The sequence below is a fragment of the Lissotriton vulgaris genome, chromosome 8 (assembly GCF_964263255.1).
Source record: "Lissotriton vulgaris chromosome 8, aLisVul1.2, whole genome shotgun sequence".
Taxonomy (NCBI): domain Eukaryota; kingdom Metazoa; phylum Chordata; class Amphibia; order Caudata; family Salamandridae; genus Lissotriton; species Lissotriton vulgaris.
Window position 1 is genome coordinate 653,770,887 of NC_141696.1, and position 23,045 is coordinate 653,793,931.

The 23,045-nt window shown below is 42.0% G+C and overlaps 1 protein-coding gene across 1 annotated transcript in view; it reads right to left on the reverse strand.

The window, feature by feature from the left end:
- Window positions 1-23,045, reverse strand: part of LOC147697847 (zona pellucida-like domain-containing protein 1) — a 496,253-nt gene that overhangs the window by 461,244 nt on the left and 11,964 nt on the right. The gene's annotated exons all lie outside the window — the stretch shown is intronic.

Sequence of the window (23,045 nt, forward strand, 5' to 3'; positions counted from 1 at the left end):
ATCACCTACTAAATTAGAGATCCCCATCTGCCTGGCAGAGACTACTCTGCTGAAAATGAATTCTATGGAGTAGCAGATGCACTTTCATCACTACTGAATGCCAAGTAGGTGCCTAATGTTTTGTCAATTTACCATTTGTTTTTGCCTTTAGGAAGCCAACCCTACAAAAGGGGGTTTATTGGTAATAGCAAAAACATCAATGGCCCTGGAATTAGAGTTTTTTTGTGCTGCACAGGGGATATTAATTGTTTTCCTTACCCAGGTTCACCTTGTCTGGCATAAAAAAATCAGTGACCATCACCTGCCTAAAATATGTCGGGGTGAACATTATAGTGACCTGGCAGACCATCATCAAAGCTGTCTTTTCTGAAAATCAAAAAATCAAAAGCTCTGCTGTGTAGTGTGAGAGACTGAACTTTTTGCAGTGTACCTCCACTTTTTGCTCCCATTTTGACGACTAAATGCTGGTTTGCTGACTCCGATGGTGACCTGGTCTCTGCTAACCAGAGCCAGGGCCGGTGCTCTGATTAAATGTATATGGTAATTAGATAGAGTTACAATGGGTAATGACAATCTACCAGTAAGTCCCTAGTATATGATAGGGCTTGTACGTTTAGAGGCCTAGTAGATTTAATACACTTAGGTGTGCCCTGCTGTGGTGCCTGCTGTTATTTTAAATGCCTGCCCCGCAGGCTGCTTTTAAATTGGAATTACATGAAAATTCGACTTTGGAAATTAAGGTGCTTCCGAACTAGTAAATTACCTTATATTTACATATAAGTCACCCTTATGGTGTCACCTAGGTTCCCCAGAGGTAAGGTTCCTTGTAACTATAAGAGAGAAGGGACTTTACAAAATATGTTTTATATGCCCTGGTGAGGGAAAAACTGCCAATTTCGTTTTTCCCCATTGTATTGCATTGGCTCAATAGGCTAATGTGGGAATACTTTAATAAAGTATAACTTTGATAGGAGTGGGCCACAAATGTAATTAAAGGACTTTAAAATAATAGTTATGAACATGCAACAACTTCCCATGTTAGATGTACTATAACTGTCACAGAAAAGAAGTTATAGAACTTTCTTTTTATTGAACCACAATCCAGACTTCTAGAAGCTCTTCTCTGATTGGCCAGCCTCTGTCAGGCTGAGTCAAGCTGTCATAATGAGGTGAGAAGTGGCCAGCCCTGAGATAATGGTATTCCTGTAGGAGGAGAACTGCAAGCTGCAGAGCAAAAGTCAGGAATAGGGAGGAGGGGCCAAACTGGTTGTAGTAATGGTTTTGTATTAGAATAGAATTATATTATAGAAGGTAGAACATGTTTATATTCTATAGAGTGTTACTGTATTCTGTCTTCTTTAATAGCATGGAATGTAGAGGGCAGATGAAGTGTAGCTGAGGACTTGTTCTGAGCTTCTCCCAGTAGCTGGAGGAGGTTACCAATAAATAACTATTTTACTTAATTTGCATTCCGGAATACTTTCTTCACCAAAGAAAAAGAGAAGTATGTGCATTTTCGTTTTAATTCTGACAACTTTACAATTTGGCTATTACTACGATGTCTATAGAAGTCAACACTCAAAGTGAAGCACCCCCAAGAGGTGATTCTGCTTTACATCTAAGCACCTCAAAAAAATTATTATAGTCTCCTCGAGAACCCATCATTCAATGGAATGAATGGAAGGAATATTTTTTGAATTACATTGCATTTTAATGTATTGTCATGGCCCTGAAGGATTAAGTGTTTATGGTCAATTACAAAACATGACAGTTCTGGTGTTATTGATGTTTTCAAAGCTGCTTTATTAGATCTAGATGAACATTTTTCTCCTGCAGTCTGTGTTGGGGTAATGCGTCATGCTTTCTTTCAAAGGAAGCAAGAGAAACAGGAGTCCAATGAAGACTACGTTCAGCTTTAAGAAAGTTATCAATTAATTACAAATTTGGTACTTTGCATGAGGATTTAATCAGAGATCAAATTGTCATGTATGCCAACAATAAAGCTATCCCAAAGCTATAAAAAAGCGGAATTGTCAGAGCGTTGCGCTAAAGCTACCTAATCTACAGAAAAAAAGAGTGTACTGATTCTCTCAACAAAATTTCCGATACTAAGAGCAAAACTTCTCATAATATTGAGTCTAAAGGTGAAAAGAAAGATGTATAGAAAGGAGATTTGTTAAAAAAAACCAATCTAAGTACATTTGTTATCGCTGTGGCAGTACTTCTCATGCTGCTTGGTATGACAGGTGTCCTGCTAGAGCTGCTAAGTGTTTAGAATGTGGACTGGTTGGGCATTTTGCAAAAGCATGCAGGCGCAAGAATTACAAAAAAAAGGATAATGTAGCTTGTGTAAAGGAAAGTGATATTGACGATGATTCATCTGATGACAGTGAGTATGAAAACAACAGTAAGCAGTGTAAAAAGAAGGTGGTTTTGAAAAATTTCGGGCGATGGTGATAATAAACCTTTATGTTGCATTTCTTTTGGTGGTGTTACACTACAAGTTGCAGCGGACTCAGGTTCGCCTTATACAATAATTGCAGAAAATGTTTGGGTGAAACATTTTAACTCCACCATTGGATGCCATCTAGAAGAACCTGACATTAATCCTGAAAGTTATACTGGTGAAGAGATTGATGTTATTGGATTTCGAGAATTCGTTTTTAGGTTCAAAGGTAGACATGCTTTGTGTAAGTTATATGTTGCCAAGGAAGGACCATCCATACTTGGATGGAAAGACCAACATAAACTAAACATAATTCTGGATCCAAATAGTCCAGAGCAAATCATTGTAGCTTGTGACGCAGAAGACACATAGAAATGGGTATTAAATGAATTCCCTAATGTTTTTGTTTGGAAAATTGCAAAAATTAAAAGGTTTTTTGCATTCAATTAGCCTGAAAAGCAATGCGTCTCCCAAAATTCACAAGGCACGGAACATTCCTCTTATTGTTAGGGATGAAGTAAAACTTGAATTAGATACATTAATTCAAGCTGATATAATAGAACCTATAGAATCCTCTGAGTTGATCTCTCCATTGGTCGTCACAAGACGTTCCAATGGAAAGGTCCGCTTGTGTGTTGATCTAAGAGGATTAAATAATATTATAGTAGACCAGTTTCCGTCGCCCCGTATTGATGAGATGCTGTCTTTAACAAGAGATGCTAAGTGGTTTTCCACACTCGACTTATCTTCAGCATACCATCAAAATATGCTTGATCCTGAAAGCAAAGAGTTGACTGCTTTCTGCACACCATTCGGATGTTACCAATTCCGTTGCATGCCATTCGGATTAGCATTGGCGGCTGCAGTCTTTCAAAGTCTTATGACTCAGATATTCGGAGATATCCTTGATGTAATATTTTTCCAAGATGATATCCTCATCATGGGAAAAAACTAAAAACATCATGACGACACTTTGCGAATGGTACTGCAGGTACTTGATAAGAAGGGGTTAACTGGTGAGATTAATAAATGCAAATTTGCTGAATCCAATGTTACCTACCTTGGTCATGAAACTGGTTGTGATGGTATTAAACCTAAAGAGAGCTATTCTCAAAGCACCATCACTTCAGAATAAAGATAAACTTGGTTCTTTTTTAGGCCTTGCGGAGTACTACTCCAAATTTGTTAAGACATTTTCTGAAAAAATACATGAAATGCATTCTCTACTTAAGAATAAGAGCAAGTTTGTTTGGTTAGACTTATGTCAATTGTCATTTCTTGAAATCAAATCTGCCATAGCCAAGTCTCCTACTTTAAAAGGATTTGACCCTTCAGCAAAGACTTTTATTACCACTGATGCTAGTGGAAAAGGCTTAGGCGCAGTCCTTACTAAAGCTGCTATCAATGGCAGTGAAAATGTAATTGCCTCTGCCTCTAGATCACTTTCTCCCACTGAGGAAAGATATTCGGTCATATAGAGGGAGACCCTAGCGTGTGTATGGCCCCTTGAACATTTTAGAAAGTTTTTTTGGGGAAGGGAGTTTGTTGTCAGAACTGACCACAAACCCTTAAAAAGGTACTTGCTACTGATGGTTTGTCAAGGGCATCTGCTAGGATTGCTAGGTTGTCAATGAGACTACACGATTTTATTTATAAAGTCCAGTATGTACCAGGTAGAATGAACACTACTGCTAGGTTTTTTAGCAGAATGTTGTTACCCTTTACAGAGATTGACACAAATCCCTGGAATGTTTGTGTTGCAGGAATTTTTGTTAGTGAGGACTGTAATGGGTTGCAAGAAAAAGAATGGATGGATGCGCAGTCTAATGATCTAATGTTACAAACAGTAAAACGTAAGATTGAGAATGGTTGGATTGATTGCGATACAAATTAACTTCCAGGTGAGTTGAAAGCATTTTGGGAAGTACGAAATGAATTGGGTACGGAAGGATTGTTCTTAGTTAGGGGGAGAAAAATCATTCCACCCTCTGGTTTAAGAAGTACAATTGTCTCACTTTGTCACGAGGGACATCCTGGTATCTCACAAACCAAACGTAATGTTAAATCCTTATATTGGTGGCCAAAAATTGATATTGAAACAGAACGCTTTGTCAGATCTTGTGTAGAATGTAAAAAAGCTGACAAATCACAAAAAACATTAAACCCTCCTTTGAGTTCTCTTCCTTGTCCTAATTTACCTTGGGAGGATGTAGCATTAGATATTATGGGTCCTATTTCTTGGAGTGATGGTTCTCAAAAGTTCATCATTGTTTTAATGGATATGTTTTCAAAGTGGTTGGAATTGACACACGTTCTGTGATCAAATTTCTTTTATCAGGGAAGGTTTCCCCAAATCTTTACTCACCAATAATGGTGTTCAGTTTAAATCTCTTGAATTGAAACAATTTTTGAGTTATGCTAGCATTGAGCACAAATTTACTGCACTCTATCACCCTAGGGGAAATGCTGTCAAAGAAAGGGTTAATAGAGTTATCAAAAGCACTTTACAACAAGCTTTGCATAACAGGTGGAATTTCGACATTGAACTAATGAAAATGGTGTGGAGCTACAGAGTACTGTCCATGATTCAATTAGTGTTAGTCATTTTAGTGTCATGAGAAGCAGAATACATTTTTCTAAAGTCAATCCAGGTTGGATGAACAAAGGAAACGGAGTAAATTGGGAAGCTAATGATATTTAAGATCGTATTATGAATTCTCAACAGAAAAACATTGCATATTTTAATTAAAAAAAGGTGTTAAAGATATTACTTTACATGAAGGTCAATGGGTACGTGTTAAATCCAGTAAAAAAATTGTTAAAGGAAAGAACAGGTTTAGTTCACTTAAGAAACTTGTTAAAGTAAATAAAAATACAGTCAAGTTATCTGATGGTTCCGTTTATCACGTGAGCAAATTATCATTAACAAAAAATGTTAACTTGTGTGAAACTGTACCTGACAATGTTTTAGAATACAATTCAGACAAATATTGGTAGATTACTTTGAATACCACTTGTGATCAAGTTTTTCTTCCCATTGTTTCTTCCCAGGCCCTTGAACATGATAATGTTGATAATACCAATACTGTTAATCAACCTGATGTTCTAGATGGAAATAATGGTGCTAAAATTAGTAGTTTTGGGAGAAACATTGTTAAACTACAGAAACTTGATGATTATGTATGTTCCACTTGATCTCACTAGGAATATGTATTTTTGTTGTTGTTTATTTTTTTTCTTTGTTTCTCTTCTTTAAAAAAAAAAGGGGGATATTAGTATGTTTTATTGAAGGAAGGTATATGTATTAATGGTTTTTTATTAGAATATAATTATATTATGGAAGGTAGAACATGTTTATATTCTATAAAGTGTTACTGTATTCTGTATTCTTTAGTAGCATGGAATGTAGAGGGCAGATGAGGTGTAGCTGAGGACTTGTTCTGAGCTTCTCCCGTTAGCCGGAAGAGGTTACCAATAAATAACTATTTTACATGAAAAGTGTTCCTGGATTGTTACTACACTGGTCTCCAAAGAGGGAAGGACAGTTTGGACAGGACACAATTTCACTCCTACATTCTAGACACCCAGCCAGACAGAAGCCCAGTAATTAGATACATGATGGTGCTGGAAGGGGAGTGTCAGAAGAAACTTATCCACACCAGTGGGAGGGCTTAGCCTGATCTAACTCTTCAGGAGAAAGTTTTTCCACCTTGGATTTTGAAAGAATAGTGCTTTCTGGGCAAAGAATATGCCACACTTTGGAGGAAGTGGTCATACACCTGGGTGGTACTCCCCGATTGACGCCCAGGAACACTGAATACATATGGAAGAGCTGACATGCAGCTTAGATCTCTGCCTGTAAAAATCAAGAGAAGAAGGACTGACCTGCTGGAACCCCTGGTCTGCACCCCAAATGGACTGAAGTCATAAGGACTGCACCTGCTGTACACTTTGGAATTACAACCCTAAGGACTTTGCCTTGCCTCAAAAGTATTAGGAGGGGCTCCCTAAAAGCAACAGGTACAAACGGGCTGCAAGAGATCCCTCCCTGAAACTACAGGAAGAAAAAGGACTGCCCTGCTGGAAACCTGGCCTGCACCAAGAGGACTGTACTATGAATGACTGCACCTGCTGCACACTTTGGAACTCCAGTCCTTAGGACTTTGCCTTGCTTCAGAAAGTGGAAGGAGTGGACTCCCTGAAAGCAAGAGAATAAAAGAGCTCCACCTGCATCATCTCCACCAGGAAGAACCCAGCTGGACCGCATCAGGGAACTTTAAAGGATTTGGTCAGGTGCATTGTGGGAAATGTGGTCCCAACATCCCAATGGCCCTCTTATAGCCTCTAGACCCTTAGGGTGGTGTGTTGGACACTTTGAACCCACAAGACGAACTCCAGGAAGCAGGAAGAAGTTCCAGAAGTTTGGAAAAGTTTGGAGCAACTTTTGTAAACATCTCCATAAGCTGACCAAGTGCACTGTGGGAATTGTAGTCCCAGACCGCAAGAGGCAAATCAGAGCATCTGAACACTCAGTTGGTGCAGTCGGCCACTTTACTGCATCAAGAAACACTTCTGGAATTGTAAAGCACTCTTGAATTTGTCCAGGTCAGGACCTTTATTTAACTCTTAGAGAGCTATTTGCTTCCAAGCACTAGTTTTACTTTTAATCCGCATAAATTCATATCACTGGTCTCCAAATCTGGATTTTTGTCATTTTGGTGTCTACTTGTTCATAAAAATATACAGGCATATGCATCAAAGTAAATGCCGGTCGCAAATGGGCAGATTCTCAGAATCTGCCCCTTTGCTCCCGGTATTTTTGCATTTGGGATGCATCATACCAAATACAAAAATCGCAATTTAAGGAATCTCTAAATTGAGATTCCTTAAATTGCAATTGCATTTAAGGAATCCCAAATTGAGATTCCTTAAATGCAATGCATGAAAGTCAAAAAATTGCGAACTCGCTAATAGGAATAGCAAATTACCATGAAGTTGAACTTCATGGTAATTTGCTAAAACTTTGGAAAAAGCACTTTTGTGCATTTTTCAAAGTTTCATGTTGCGCACACACATGCCCTTAGGGCATGTGTGTGTGCAACACATGTGCAGAGATCAATTTCAGGGGTGCAACAGGGTGTCATTTTGACACCCTTGCACCCTTGAAATTGCATGAGCAATTTGCGAGTACCTACTAGTACTCGCAAATTGCTCATGCAATCTCCAATTCATTCCTATGGGCCTGTAGGCCCATAGGAATGAATGGGACAGCATTCCTTAATTGCGACTAGCAATTTGCGAGTAGCAATTAAGGAATGTTTAGGAATCGCTATTTTAATTGCGATTCCTACATGCATAGGGTTTTGCTATTCCTAAATAGCGATTCCTTAAAAATCGCTATTTAGGAATTGCAAAAGGCTACGTTGATGCATCTGCCAGATAATCTATTTTTATAAAATTGTGTGGGGTTTATATTGCGTGTTGCATCTTAGTTCTCTAATGTATTGGTATTTTTTAATGCTTTACACACCTGTCCCTTAAAATAAGTCTGCCTGCTCGCAGCCAACAACAGAGTGTTGAACAAGTGAATAATTTGAGGCTTTGGCTGAACCTTTTATTGTGTTTATTGTCTTATTACTAGTGGTAGGTCTCTACTAATAAACCACTTTCCAACATTGGGGGCTAGATTCACAAAGGTAAACTGAGAAGAAAGTCTAACTTTACGACTTTCAATATTCACAAGGGCATTTACGAAGAGTAAAGTTAGGCTTTTCTCTCGGTTTGGTCACAGTTAAACTTCAGACCAAAACTTACATTTAGCTGAGACAAAAGTCTAACTTAACTATTTATAAATGCCCTTTGTGAATAGCGAAACTTCTAAAGTTAGACTTTCCTCTCAGTTTAACTATGTGAATTGGACCCTTGGGGTTCACTGAAGAGAATACATATTGCTCTTTAAACTACACCATGCAGTAAATTAAGATAAGATTTTTAAAAATCCTCTAAATTGACCTAGAAAACCACTTTTGATTTTTGAATTTTTGACTAAACTGATTTTTTTTTATAAAATATTTTTTATTGAGTAAAAGATAAAGTACCAAGAGTACATAATACATAAGGAAATATAAATAAAATGTTAAGAAATATAACGGATAAGATACAACCTTAAGTAAAGGATTAAAAGAAAAAAGATTAGGGCACCGATTAGTTAATAATTATTTCTAAATTTTTTAAGTTAGGAAAGTGAGAAAGAAAGGAAAGAGAGGAAGAAGAGAAGATAAGAGAGGGAAATAGAAGAGAGGAGAGAAAGGGAAAGGGGATAGTCAAATCATTATTAGTATAGAGATGAGTGTGCAGAAAAACAAGTACTAAAACATAACCATAGTAAATAGGATTTGATTTTTTGAGACAGTAATGAAAATGAGACTGTAGAGAATCTATGTTCATTACACATAAAATTCCACCATGTTAACATACATATTTTAGAAGTATCTTTCCAATAAGTAAGAATAACTTTAAATGCAAGAGCAATAAAGAGGTCAAATAATTTTAACTTCAACGAGGAGTCATGTAAATCAGCAGACATGGATCCCAGAAAAATATTATCGATTGATGGTGGAATACAAAAAAGAAATATCTTAGAACATTTAGTCCATGTGGAGTTCCAGAACTTGGGAACATTAGAGCAATAATACAACAAATGAAGTAATGTTCCAGTGGAGGAAAGACATGACCAACAAAGAGGCGATGAGACAGGTTGATTTCGTGTATAAATATGGGTGTCAAAAATGCTCTATTATATAAGAAAAATGGTGATTGAGTAATATTAGCACCTCCAGAAGTAGAAAGAATTTTGTGCCAATAAGTGTCCTATTTTTTAATTGAAAGAGAAAAGAAACTGATTTTTAATCCAATTTTTTATGTTTCTAATAGTGTTCTATCTCTGATCTGTAAAGTTATTTGTGACCCAAAACTAGGAACACCATGGAGCTAGATCTGGCTATCCTGAGCTCACAGTGGCTGAGCTTAGAGCTCAGTGTTGGTCCAGGGGGCTATATAATTGCAACAAGATCAGGAAGACAGAGTTGATTAGATCCCTTAAGGCCTGGGCACAGGCAGCTCCAGAGAGTGTATAGGAGGATGAGCCTTCCGGTGAACTCCTAGAGGAGGTAGATGAAGATAACATATCTATTACTTACTGTACAAGGTTTGTATTTCCAACTAGGGGAGGGAAGAGATGCTCCCTCCCACCAGAACCAAAGCTGCCTTTGAGGAGAGAAAGCTATAGGCACAGTTGGCTTTCATAGCTCTGAATGTGAGCAAGTTCGCACCAGCTGAGAAGAAGTGGGCAAAGGAAGAAGGGAGAATAAATGGTGGCAGCAACAACGAAGAAGTAGCTGAGATGCCTAGAGGTGGTGGGTGTTGGTTCCCAGGCTTCCCAAGCTAATGGTTGCCATGTACGTAGAGGGGGACAACAAATGACAAATGGCTGACTGCATTTGAAAAGGCCCTTAAGATTAGAAGGGTCCAATGTAAGTATTGGGATTCACTCCTGTAGGAATTGATTCCAGTAGCTGGGAGGAATGGGTTCTTGTCCCTACAGGGGGAGGAGGCAGAATCCAACCCACACATGAGGAAATTCTAGTCAAGATGTTTGGTCTGACCTCAGAGCAGTACAGGATGAAGTTCAGTGAAAGTTAGCCCTCAATGTTTGGTGGACTTTGTGCATATCCCACTGAAGGCACTAGAGGGCTGGATTAATAGCACTCAGGTAAGCACCTATGAGGGGATCTACAACTTGATACAATGTAGGACATATTGTCCAGTTGCCTCTACGAAGATGTACAATAGCATCTAGTGAACTCAAAGCTTTCTAGCCCAAGAGAGCTGGTTCTGGAGAAGGATGAGTGAGTGCAAACCCAAGCAATCAAGCAGTCCCACGGGGAGACTCCAACAAGTGGGGGTTAGGCAGCAGCAGCCAGTGCAGGTTAGGGCGGTGGGCGGTGGGGCGGGGGGGATGTCAGCAGACAATGGAATAGGCAAAGTTAAATAACTAAATAAATAAATAAATACTAGTCCATTGTCTCTTGTCAACTCCTCCGCCCGCACCCCTGCGCTTCACTGCACCAACCCCTGTTGGGGTTAGGCTGACAAAAACCTTAGCTGGAAGCTGGTAAGCGCACAACAGATGCTCCCTCGGTACTTCAGAGCCCTAGAAGTGAGAAGAGTAGATCCTACCCCACCTCTGACAAGCAGAGGAAGGGGGACCCAGTACTGAAAAAGTTATTGGACAACAGCCTGTGCTTTGACTGACAGCAGTCAGGTCACTTCAGGGGTGACCCTGCTTGTTCAAAGAAGGTGGATAGCACAGGACTGTCCAGTGTAGCCGTTGAAGAGGACTCATCAGATGAGGAGGTCCTCTTATCATTTTGCTGGGAGACAGGTCCAGATGGTAAGCTGGTGATCCCTCAGGGTAGGAGTATGCACTTCCACTCCATTCAGGTGAATGGAATCCCCGCTATTGGCCTGTAGGACACATGTGCCAGTCACACTTTAGTGAGTGACAGGTTGGTGTACCCAAACATATATGTGCAAGGAGAGACAAGAAGAGTAAGGGAGCCCCAGGTTAGTTCACAACCCATCCTGTAGTAATAGTTCCCCTCAAGTGGGAGGGTACACTTAGCTAGTATGAGATAGTAGTCAAAACAGACCTCCCATTAGATTGTCTCATGGTCCTGGACAATGACCTAGTGGCATAACAAAATTTGAGAGGGCCCCCTTGAAAAGTACATTGAGGGGCCACTTCTTTGGTGTCAGGCAGGTGATCTCAGGGCAGGTTACTGTGCTGAGGGTGTTCTTTGGAACTCAGCACCCCCTCGCATAGCAGGGGCTGCAGGGAAATATGTTATGCCGCTCCAATGACTTCCCAGAAATTGGTCTTATCCTAAGTGGGGTGGTCTCCCAGGACGCCCCACAACCCAAAGTTCCAAGGGAACCAGTCCCTACAGTTAGGAGACAGGGTTCCAAAAAGAAAAGGAAAAATAATAGGAAAGGTTAGTCACTCTTAAAGTTCCAGTGAGCCAAGGGTCTTCTGACCTAGTAAGGGAGAAACCCAAAGTTGGCACTGGTTTGGCTTGACCTGATCACGGGAAAGTCCTGAGCAGTCAGGCAGCTGTCAAACACTAGGGTGCAGTCCCTGCACTGACAGAAGAAAGAGTGGAAGAAGGGTGTCTGCCACAGGATGTGGTAGCTCCCCAGTCTAAACAGCAAGAGATGTTCCAGGATCCCACAGAGGCCCCTGAAGCAGCTCGACCACCTGTCATTGGGAGTGCTTAGGGTGTTGTTCTGGATTTTGACAGCTGTCAATAGTGTCTGCTGGATGCTGGCCTTTCTGGCCGCATTGTACTTGGCATGGAAGGCAGACCCTCTGGCCAGACGTAAGCTGTGCCCACTGACCCTGTTGGTCATGGTGTGTTTACTCAAGTCTTGGGTATGCTTTGTGGGTAAGCTAGGTGTTTCCCTACCAAAGTTAGGGATAGAGAAGTGAGGTTCTTTGGTTTCTGACTTCGTCCCGTATTTAGCTGCCATTTTGTGTCTCGTTGCCATTTTGTGTTGCCCTCACTCAGGCAGCATGGCGAACGGAGTGTTTTTGCCTTTCTCAGCTGCTACGTGTCTCTTCGGTAAAAGAGTAACCCCCTGCCCTTGTTTACGAAACTGATGTCAGGGTCTGGCCGAGTTCGTTAATCCATGTCTGGGTTGATTGATCCCTGTCTCGACTGACTATTTGGCTTCTCCTATTCTTTCCTTACATTATCTTATCCGACTGGCCTTCGCTATTCTCTCCTTGTATTCTCTTGTTACACAACTATCCTTTGAGGTACACAAATACGTCCTGCCACCTGCAAATTGGATTGTCGGTACTAGCACTGATTAATTTGTTGGGAGGGGTAACACACGGGGTTTGAGAGAGGGGCGTATTTGGGACACCTGATAGCTTGTTTTCCAACTTTTCCTATTGGCTTGCTTTGTATGTATTGGGAGTAAATGTCGTAAATATGTTTGCTATAAAAGATTGTGCGCCACGGACTAAAGTGGCAGTCTCCTTAGAATATAAACTCTGTATGTACTTCTGGGACAACTGTGCTTAGCTGCAGCTAATAAACCTGGTTTTCTACGCCCAACAGAGTGTCTCGTGTCTCTGTTCCACAAGGCAGGTGAACTCTGGGATTTAAGGCGTGTCCTGCGCCGCCAGGCCCATAAGGCCCGGTTCTCCAGAAGGTAGGCACTTCACTTTCTAAACTTAAAAGGGAGGAAGAAATGGAAACAGTTGGGAATGCTTGTTGTTACTGTAGAGATTGTTCAGCTTCCTGGAGGAAGTAACCGTGCCAGGAGGATGTTAGGCAGAGTAGGCCCTGCAATTGTACAGCCTGGTCTCTTCACTTTCCTCCTCGCTTTACAGACCAGGGAAACTCTCCCAGGGTAGGCTGAGTCTCCTGTGATATTAGCTAGGGTGTGTGTGAGAAACCAGGGCTTTTTGCAGTGTACTACCACTTTTTGACCCCATTTTGACTACTAAATGTAGTTCACTGTACGAATGAGATTGTTGAGGACTCAGCGAATGCTACAGGTAATTGCATAGGCGGGCCGGCGTCTGACCAAAGTAACAGGGGTAATTGTACCAATAACATTCTTGGTATCACCAATAATTGTCATTCTGTGGGGATTTCTATGGCAAGCTGGAATATTGCCGGATGGGCGTCTAAGGCACTCAAATTGGAATGGGAGGACATAGTAAGGTCCTATGATATTTTATGCCTGCAAGAGACGTGGTGTGTTGATAAACCTAGCCTTGAAGGGTATACATGCTATAGTTTAGATGCTTCTGAATCTAGCCATTGCAAAAAACACAGTTGATGGACAGAATGTAGAACAATGTCATACATTCACCCCAGTACAAGGATCTGGGCCTAAATCCATAGTTTTTTTGCACTCCACACCACCCTGGGTTAGACACTGGCTATATGCAAATCAGCTCTGACCCTGTGCCCCATGGGAACAGTCCAGTCCGAACCACCGAGCCATGTCTTTCCCAGAACGGAATCAAGCATCCAAGGACCGGTTTCTGGCTATCAGCCTTCTTTCAGCCTGGATAGCTTGACTCCAGTGGTGTGGCGAGCCTGGGACTCACGTCTGAGTATACCCAGCACACTCGGGCGAAAATTGCAAAAAACACAGTTGATGGACAGAATGTAGAACAATGTCATACGTTCACCCCAGTACAAGGATCTGGGCCTAAATCCATCGTTTTTTTGCACTCCACACCACCCTGGGTTAGACACTGGCTATATGCAAATCAGCTCTGACCCTGTGCCCTATGGGAACAGTCCAGTCCTAACTACCAAGCCATGTCTTTCCCAGAACGGAATCAAGCATCCAAGGACCGGTTTCTGGCTATCAGCCTTCATTCAGCCTGGATAGCTTGACTCCAGTGGTGTGGAGAGCCTGGGACTCACGTCTGAGTATACCCAGCACACTCGGGGTGAAAATTGCAAAAAACACAGTTGATGGACAGAATGTAGAACAATGTCATACCTTCACCCCCGTAGAAGGATCTGGGCCTAAATCCATCGTTTTTTTGCACTCCACACCACCCTGGGTTAGACACTGGCTATATGCAAATCCGCTCTGACCCTGTGCCCCATGGGAACAGTCCAGTCCGAACTACCAAGCCATGTCTTTCCCAGAACGGAATCAAGCATCCAAGGACCGGTTTCTGGCTATCAGCCTTCATTCAGCCTGGATAGCTTGACTCCAGTGGTGTGGAGAGCCTGGGACTCACGTCTGAGTATACCCAGCACACTCGGGGTGAAAATTGCAAAAAACACAGCTGATGTACAGAATGTAGAACAATGTCATACATTCACCCCAGTACAAGGATCTGGGCCTAAATCCATCTTTTTTTTGCACTCCACACCACCCTGGGTCAGACACTGGCTATACGCAAATCAGCTCTGACCCTGTGCCCCATGGGAACAGTCCAGTCCGAAATACCAAACCATGTCTTTCCCAGAACGGAATCAAGCATCCAAGGACCGGTTTCTGGCTATCCGCCTTCATTCAGCCTGGATAGCTTGACTCCAGTGGTGTGGAGAGCCTGGGACTCACGTCTGAGTATACCCAGCACACTAGGACTGATAAAGGCTGCTAGCCAGAAACCGGTCCTTGGATGCTTGATTCCGGTCTGGGAAAGACATGGCTTGGTAGTTCGTACTGGACTGTTCCCATGAGGCACAGGGTCAGAGCTGATTTGCATATAGCCAGTGTCTAACCCAGGGTGGTGTGGAGTGCAAAAAAACGATGGATTTAGGCCCAGATCCTTGTACTGGGGTGAATGTATGACATTGTTCTACATTCTGTCCATCAACTGTGTTTTTTGCAATTTTCACCCCGAGTGTGCTGGGTATACTCAGACGTGAGTCCCAGGTTCTCCACACCACTGGAGTCAAGCTATCCAGGCTGATGAAGGCTGCTAGCCAGAAACCGGTCCTTGGATGCTTGATTCCGGTCTGGGAAAGACATGGCTTGGTAGTTCGTACTGGACTGTTCCCATGAGGCACAGGGTCAGAGCTGATTTGCATATAGCCAGTGTCTAACCCAGGGTGGTGTGGAGTGCAAAAAAACGACAGATTTAGGCCCAGATCCTTGTACTGGGGTGAATGTATGACATTGTTCTACATTCTGTCCATCAACTGTGTTTTTTGCAATTTTCACCCCGAGTGTGCTGGGTATACTCAGACGTGAGTCCCAGGCTTTCCACACCACTGGATTCAAGCTATCCAGGCTGATGAAGGCTGCTAGCCAGAAATCGGTCCTTGGATGCTTGATTCCGGTTTGGGAAAGACATGGTTTGGTAGTTCGTACTGGACTGTTCCCATGAGGCACAGGGTCAGAGCTGATTTGCATATAGCCAGTGTCTAACCCAGGGTGGTGTGGAGTGCAAAAAAAACGATGGAGTTAGGACCAGATCCTTGTACTGGGGTGAATGTATGACATTGTTCTACATTCTGTCCATCAACTGTGTTTTTTGCAATTTTCACCCCGAGTGTGCTGGGTATGCTCAGACGTGAGTCCCAGGCTCTCCACACCACTGGAGTCAAGCTATCCAGGCTGATGAAGGCTGCTAGCCAGAAACCGGTCCTTGGATGCTTGATTCCGGTCTGGGAAAGACATGGCTTGGTAGTTCGTACTGGACTGTTCCCATGAGGCACAGGGTCAGAGCTGATTTGCATATAGCCAGTGTCTAACCTAGGGTGGTGTGGAGTGCAAAAAAAACCGATGGATTTAGGCCCAGATCCTTGTACTGGGGTGAATGTATGACATTGTTCTACATTCTGTCCATCAACTGTGTTTTTTGCAATTTTTACTCCGAGTGTGCTGGGTATACTCAGACGTGAGTCCCAGGCTCTCCACACCACTGGAGTCAAGCTATCCAGGCTGATGAAGGCTGCTAGCCAGAAACCGGTCCTTGGATGCTTGATTCCGGTCTGGGAAAGACATGGCTTGGTAGTTCGTACTGGACTGTTCCCATGAGGCACAGGGTCAGAGCTGATTTGCATATAGCCAGTGTCTAACCCAGGGTGGTGTGGAGTGCAAAAAAACGATGGATTTAGGCCCAGATCCTTGTACTGGGGTGAATGTATGACATTGTTCTACATTCTGTCCATCAACTGTGTTTTCTGAATCTAGCCATGGTAGGGCAAAGGGAGGTCTCCTTATCCTTATCTCAGTAGATGTAAAGTTGACTATTATTAAACATTTGTTAATCGAACCACATTCACAAATCCTGTGGGTACGTTTACTGGACGGCACTGATGTGCTTTTAATTAATTTTTATAACAATAATTTTACCTATTCCCGGCACAAAGTGATAGATGAGTTATCCTGTGCCCTAATGAAGCTGGTAAGCGAAGCAACATGCACTTTTATTTTTGTTTGGGTGGGGGATTTTAATTTACAAGTTTGTAGTCTATCCTCCTCTAGGGTTTGTGGGATCCTAACTAACAGCGGGGAGAGTATGTCCCACTTTCCACATAACGCTTATGGAGAGTCAATCCATAGCACTTTAGTTTCATATGACCTAGAGCTATTGAGTACTGTACATGAGGGAAGTGAGTGTCCAATCCCCACTTTTACGGGAAGGAATGGGAGCTCCATTATTGATCATATCATGGTCTCATCCAATTTGGTACCCCATTGCATAATTAAAGTAAGGGACACATCCTCCTTGAGCGACCATAATTGCGTTCGCTTGCAAATAACAACATGGATGTATAGAACTGAACTGCCCACTAGAGTTTTGGCAAATATGGAGCCACATAGGCCTAATGGGGTTAGGCTGAGATGGAAAGGGGAAGATTCGGCCATAGTGGAACCCTTAATCATAAATAAATGCATGATGGACATTGACATTATTTTATCTCTAGGATGCCCGTCTGCTCAGGTTATGACTCATTTTCTTAATATCAATACTGTCATTAATAATATCTTTACGGGGAAAAAAGTAGGCAGAGGAGGGAAAGGGATTGGATGGTTTGACCATGCCTGTACTTCCCTGCTCTCACAACTCAAACAAGCTCTGGCCGTTACCCCAAGGGACAAGGACAGAGTCAAACTTTTAAGATTTGATTATAAAAAGGCGCTATCTAAACGAAAGAAGGAATTACAGCAGGAAGCCTGGGATCATCTTACTCAGGCAGCAGAAACTGCCGATAGTCGCCTGTTTTGGTACACTGTTAACTCCCCTTTCCTCCAAGATGACAAAATCCCTCATCTCTCCTCTAATGTGGGCAGCGAGGACTGGGTGAACCATTTCTCCACGATTTTCCAAGATAATACTACGATGCCCAATGAAAATAGGACTTGGCCTGTAGTGCCCCTAGATATTTCGTTGGAAGAGGTGGAGAATGGTATTAAAAATAGTAAGGGGGGTAAGGCCCAGGGGCCAGATGGAGTCCCGATAGATATCTATAGGGCTCAACCACAGCTTTGGGGACGAATACTTACCTTGGTACTCAACGCTGCAGTAACTACCATGATTCCACCAACATGGGGTGACTCCATTATAGTCCCAATCTACAAAAAGGGGGACAAAGCGCTGGCAAGTAATTACCGGCCCATCAACCTGCTCGACTCATCTGTAAAAATTATGAGCAGAGTCCTGCTTTTCAGATTAGAGGAGTGGGCTGATGAGAATGGAATTCTTGCAAACTCACAATATGGATTCAGGAAGGGAAGAGGGACCCTAGATCAGTGCCTGAATTTAGAATTGTTGATAGGCAAGTACACCAGAGCCAAACCCGGTAACATCTATCTTTGCTTTGCTGACCTTAGCAGTGCTTTTGATTTAGTTAATCACTCACTTCTTTGGTCAGTTTTGCTTGATATGGGCGCCCCGAAAGAAATTATCTTTTTTCTCGCCAGACTATACAGCAAGCTGTAAACAGGTGTTCGGTATGGTGTCAGTGGGGAATGTACTAGTAATTTTAATGTGAAATGGGGAATTAGGCAGGGTTGTGTCCTTGCGCCCCTTTTATTTACCCTTTTTGTTAACGGGGTTGAAGTTGCCTTGAAAACCATCAAGGCTGATGCTCCACAGGTTGCAGGGGACAGTGTCCCAGTTCTGCTGTATGCAGACGACGCGGTGCTCCTGTCACGGACACCCGTTGGTCTACAGCGCATGATGGACAAGTTCACTGAATTTATTGGGAGCAGGAGACTGTTGATCAATAAGAACAAAACCCATACGATGACCTGTGGGATTAAATCGGGCAGAAACCACTCCTTTTTTATAGAAGGGGTTAAAGTGCAGCATGTGAACAGTTTTTGCTACCTGGGGGTAACTTTTACTAGTGATGGTAGGTGGGGGCATGAACTAACGAATGTCCCAACTAAAATGAGCAAAAGCTCTTATGGCATTTTTAAATTTGCGTCTAAGTTGGGGGATAGGCGAATCAAGGATATGCTGGAAATCTACAAGGCACGTAGCGTATCCATTGCCCTTTATGGGGCGGGGCTTTGGGGCTATTGTAATACTGATTGTTTACAGATAGAAGAAAACAACTTTCTTAAGAAATTATTGTGCCTCCCTAAATCTGCCCCAACAGAGTTGATCCATAGAGAGACTGGGGTTTTTCATCTGACCGAGCTCGCCTCACTTAGGCCTCTATTGCTTTACCGAGCAATTTGGCTTAAGGAAGAGACTGAGTTCAATCAACTTGTAATTAGGGACTGCCTTGGATTAGACAATTGTATGCAGATACAGTGGCTTAACTATGTGGTAGATTGTTATAACAGTATCTTTGATATTAATTTGTTGTCAGAAAACTGTCCCCCTAGAGGTCTTGCTAAACAGGACCTAAAAAACACTTTTATGTCACACAAAGCTCATAAACGTTCAGTAATAGCTAACTCCCTCGCAACTGTTAAAACTTACAATAAATATATTGCTGCCGAGGGATTTCAGCACTATCTGAACGTAGTAACCAGGCCAACACATAAGTTTGTATTGACTAGACTAAGAGTTGGCATTGCTCATGTATTAGTGGCCTTCCGACATCCTAAAAAGCCTCCTGTGGGACCTTGTCCCTGTGATGGACATTCTAAGCAAAGCACAATGCACTTTATGCTCATCTGCTCCCTATTTCAGAATGTTAGGATCTCCTTTTTAAAACCAATATTTCTTAAGTATGGAGTTTTAAATGTGGAGGATGCTATGTGTTTGTTGTATAATTTGGACCTCCCTGATATATGTTTTTATACTGCCAGTTTTATATGTAAATCTATGGCTTTTAGAAAAAGTATGAGTTTTTAATCATGTTTGTACTTTTTTAATTCTGTTGCCTGTTTGCTATGCTTATGGTCATTTCTACTATGAATCGAATAAAGCTTCATGAACTGAACTGACTACTAAATGTTGGTTTCCTGACTCTGATGGTGGCCTGTGCTCTGGTAACCAGACCCAGGGCCTGTGCTCTGATTAAACGTGTATGGTAATTAGGTATAATTACAATTGGTACTCATAACCTACCTGTAAGTCCCTAGTATTTGATAGGGCATATGGGGTAAGAGGCCTAGAAGATGTAATGCTCTTATGCGGGCACTGCTGTGGTGCCTGCTGTCATTTTAAAAGTCAGCCCTTCCTTGCAGGGTGTTTTTAGATTAGAGTTATATGCAAATTCGACTTTGTAATGAAAGTACTTCCAAAATAGTAAATCACTGTATATTTACTTATAAGTCACCCCAAATGTCTCCCCTAGGTGCCCCAGGGACAGGGAGCCTTGTAACTATAAGCAGGGACTTTATAAAAGATGTTTTTCATTCCCTGGTGAGGGACAAACTAGCAATTTCATTTTTTCCCATAGGCTAACATGAGAATATTTCAATAAAGTATAACAATTTATAGGAGTGGGATTTCCTGTGGGAATATTTCAATAAAGTATAACAATTTATAGGAGTGGGATTTCCTGTGGGAATATTTCAATAAAGTGTAACAATTTATAGGAGTGGGATTTCCTGTGGGAGGAGAACTGTAAGCTGCAGATAAAAAAGTAGCAAGAGGGTGGAGGTGGCCAAACAGGTCCTTAAAGAGGGAATGATAGTTTGGATAGAACACAAGCTCACCCCCACATCCTGCACCCCCAGCCAGACAGAAGCCCAAGTAATTTGATTAGTGAGGGGGCTGGAAGGGGAGTTTAGGGAAACTTAGCCACATCATTGGGCGGGCTTAGCCTAAACTTACTTTTCTGGAAAAAGTTTCTCCATCTTCGATTTTGAGAGAATAGTTCTTTCTGTGGAAAGAACATGCCACACTTTGGCACCCTGCACCCCATTGGTCAGGAGCTCCCCCCTGCTTGATGGCCAGGAACGCTGAATAAATATGGAAGAGTTGGCCATCCACTCGGATCCCTATCTAGAAAATGAAGAGAAGAAGGACTTCCCTGGTGGAACCCCTGGTCTGCATTCCAAGAGGACTGCATTCACAGGGATTGCGCCCTCTTCACACTTTGGAAATACAGCCGTAAGGACTTAGCCTTTATTGAAAAGGATTAAGGAGGGACTCCTTGAAAGCAACAGGTAAAAAAGAGCTACAAGAGATTCCTGCCTGACACTACAAGATGAGTGACTGCCTTGCTGGAACCCTGGCATGCACCAAGAGAATTGCACTCTGACACACTGCACTTGCTGCACACTTTGCAAACATAGCCCTAAGGAATTTGCCTTGCTACAGAAAGTTAAAAGGAGTGGACTCCCTGACCACAACCGGTTAAAAGAGCTCCACCTGCATCATCTCCACCAAGAAGAACCTAGCTGGACTGCGCCAGGGAACTTTAAAGGATGTGAACAGGTGCATAGTGGGAAATGCAATCCATGCATCCCTAGGGCCATCTCAGAGCTTCCAGACCCTTGAATTTGTGTTTTGGACACTTTGAACCCACAAGGAGAACTTCAGGAAGACGTTCCAGAAGGTTGGAGCAACTTTGGTAAAAAACTCCATAAATTGGCTAGGTGCATTGTTGGGGTTTTAGTCTCAGACCCCAAGAGGCAAACCAGAGCATCTGCACCCTTGTCTGGTGCTGTGGACCACTTTCCTGCATCAAGTAAGCGCAAAGAACTCTTGACTTTGTCCAGGTCAGCGTGACCTTTTTTTTAACCCTTTGAACGCTATTTGCTTCTAAGCACTAGTTTTCGTTTTAGTATGTAAAAATTCATATTTCGGGTTCCCTTCATTGGATTTTTGCCAATTTGGTGTCTATTTGTTCATTACAATATAATCTGTTTTTATGAATTGGTGTTAGAATTTTATTGTGTGCTCTGTCTACTTATTTAATGTATTGGTGCTTTTGAATGCTTTACACATCTGTCTCCTAAATTAAGTCTGTCTACTCGTAGACAGCTACTGAGGATTGAGCAAAGTAAAAATGTATTGAGACCTTGACTAAACCTTTTATTTTGTTTGTGGCATTATTACTATCGGTAGATCCCTACTCATCACTATTAATAACCCACTTTCCAACATGGACGGAATCATATATATATATTGCAGCGTGATCAAGGGCAACTCGCCTGAAACGCGTAGCTGCTGGTCTCTGTACAGGTTGTAAATAAATTCCATCTTTGCTGACTTTTGTGGTCCGTCTCCCTCGCCTGCAAGCGTGCACTGCTGCGGCTCGAAACACTGTGAGAGCCGAGGAGGAGCTGAGTTTTCATATATATTTTTATAAATATATATATATATATATATATATATATATATATATATATATATATATATATATATATATATATATATATATATATATATATATATATATATATATATATACGAACAAACTTCTCCCAGCAAGAAGAAATACACAGGCTGCTTTCTGGATGCTTCAATGTGAATTTATTCGAGGCACGAAATCAGGTAGCTCTCTACCGATGCGTTTCGCCACTAAGGCTTGGTCACGGCCTTAGTGACGAAACGCGTCGGTAGAGAGCTACCTGATTTCGTGCCTCGAATAAATTCACATTGAAGCATCCAGAAAGCAGCCTGTGTATTTCTTCTTGCTGGGAGAAGTTTGTTCGTATAATTAAGGGTGTCCGGCACCCACACAGGCTCGCCGTATTACGAGACGAGAAACAGCCGGGAATGGTTGTTTGTTTATATATATATATATATATATATATATATATATATATATATATATATATATATGGGTCCGTGTCTGCTTGCTAAGAGGCAATTTTTTGGAGTGGCGAAAGCAGTGCTCCAGATATACATATATATATAACTATATGATTGGGCTTACTGAATATTTTCCAATGCCATGTCAGCCATGCTTCACATTGCAAAGTTAGTGACAGTCACCTGCTCTAAATGGGGTGGGGTGACCATCACTTTGACCAGACAGTAATTTAATGGGCAGGCTGCCAGATCAATTGTTTCTGATGGTAGAGTTCTTTGATGCTCCACCAGTGGAAACATAGTGGTTCATACACCTGTAAGTGGGGGCAAATGACCTTTGACATTTGCAGGCCTGGAGAACCACTGATTCATGGTCGTTCTCACATTCGGTCTAACCCTAAATGATTGTTAATTAGAATGTGCCCCAAGTTGGAATGGCAACAGATTCGCCCCTTTGGAAATCGTGCCCCAAGGACGACTGCCTGCGTCCCCCGATGATTTCCCTAATGGGAGACATTCTTTAAGCAGCACCTGTCCTTTTATAGGACACAACATGCCTTTAAAAATAAATATTTGCCTATTCGGAAAGCAACTGGAGGAGCAGAGGTCTGCTTCATTATTGCATTCACAGCCCATCACAGAGAGTCGCAATTTGGCAGAGTCTAATCAATCGGCAGGTAATTTTGCAACTCCCTGCGCATGGACGACTTGCATTGGGAGCTATTAGAACATAGGTTGCATAACAATTGTATCACCATTTGCAAATCATCAAGCATGCAAATCGAATGGTAATATTACCTCTAATGCATTGTGACGCTAACTCATTTTAAAACCATGAGTAGAACAATTAATGTTTACGCATACTCTTAAAAT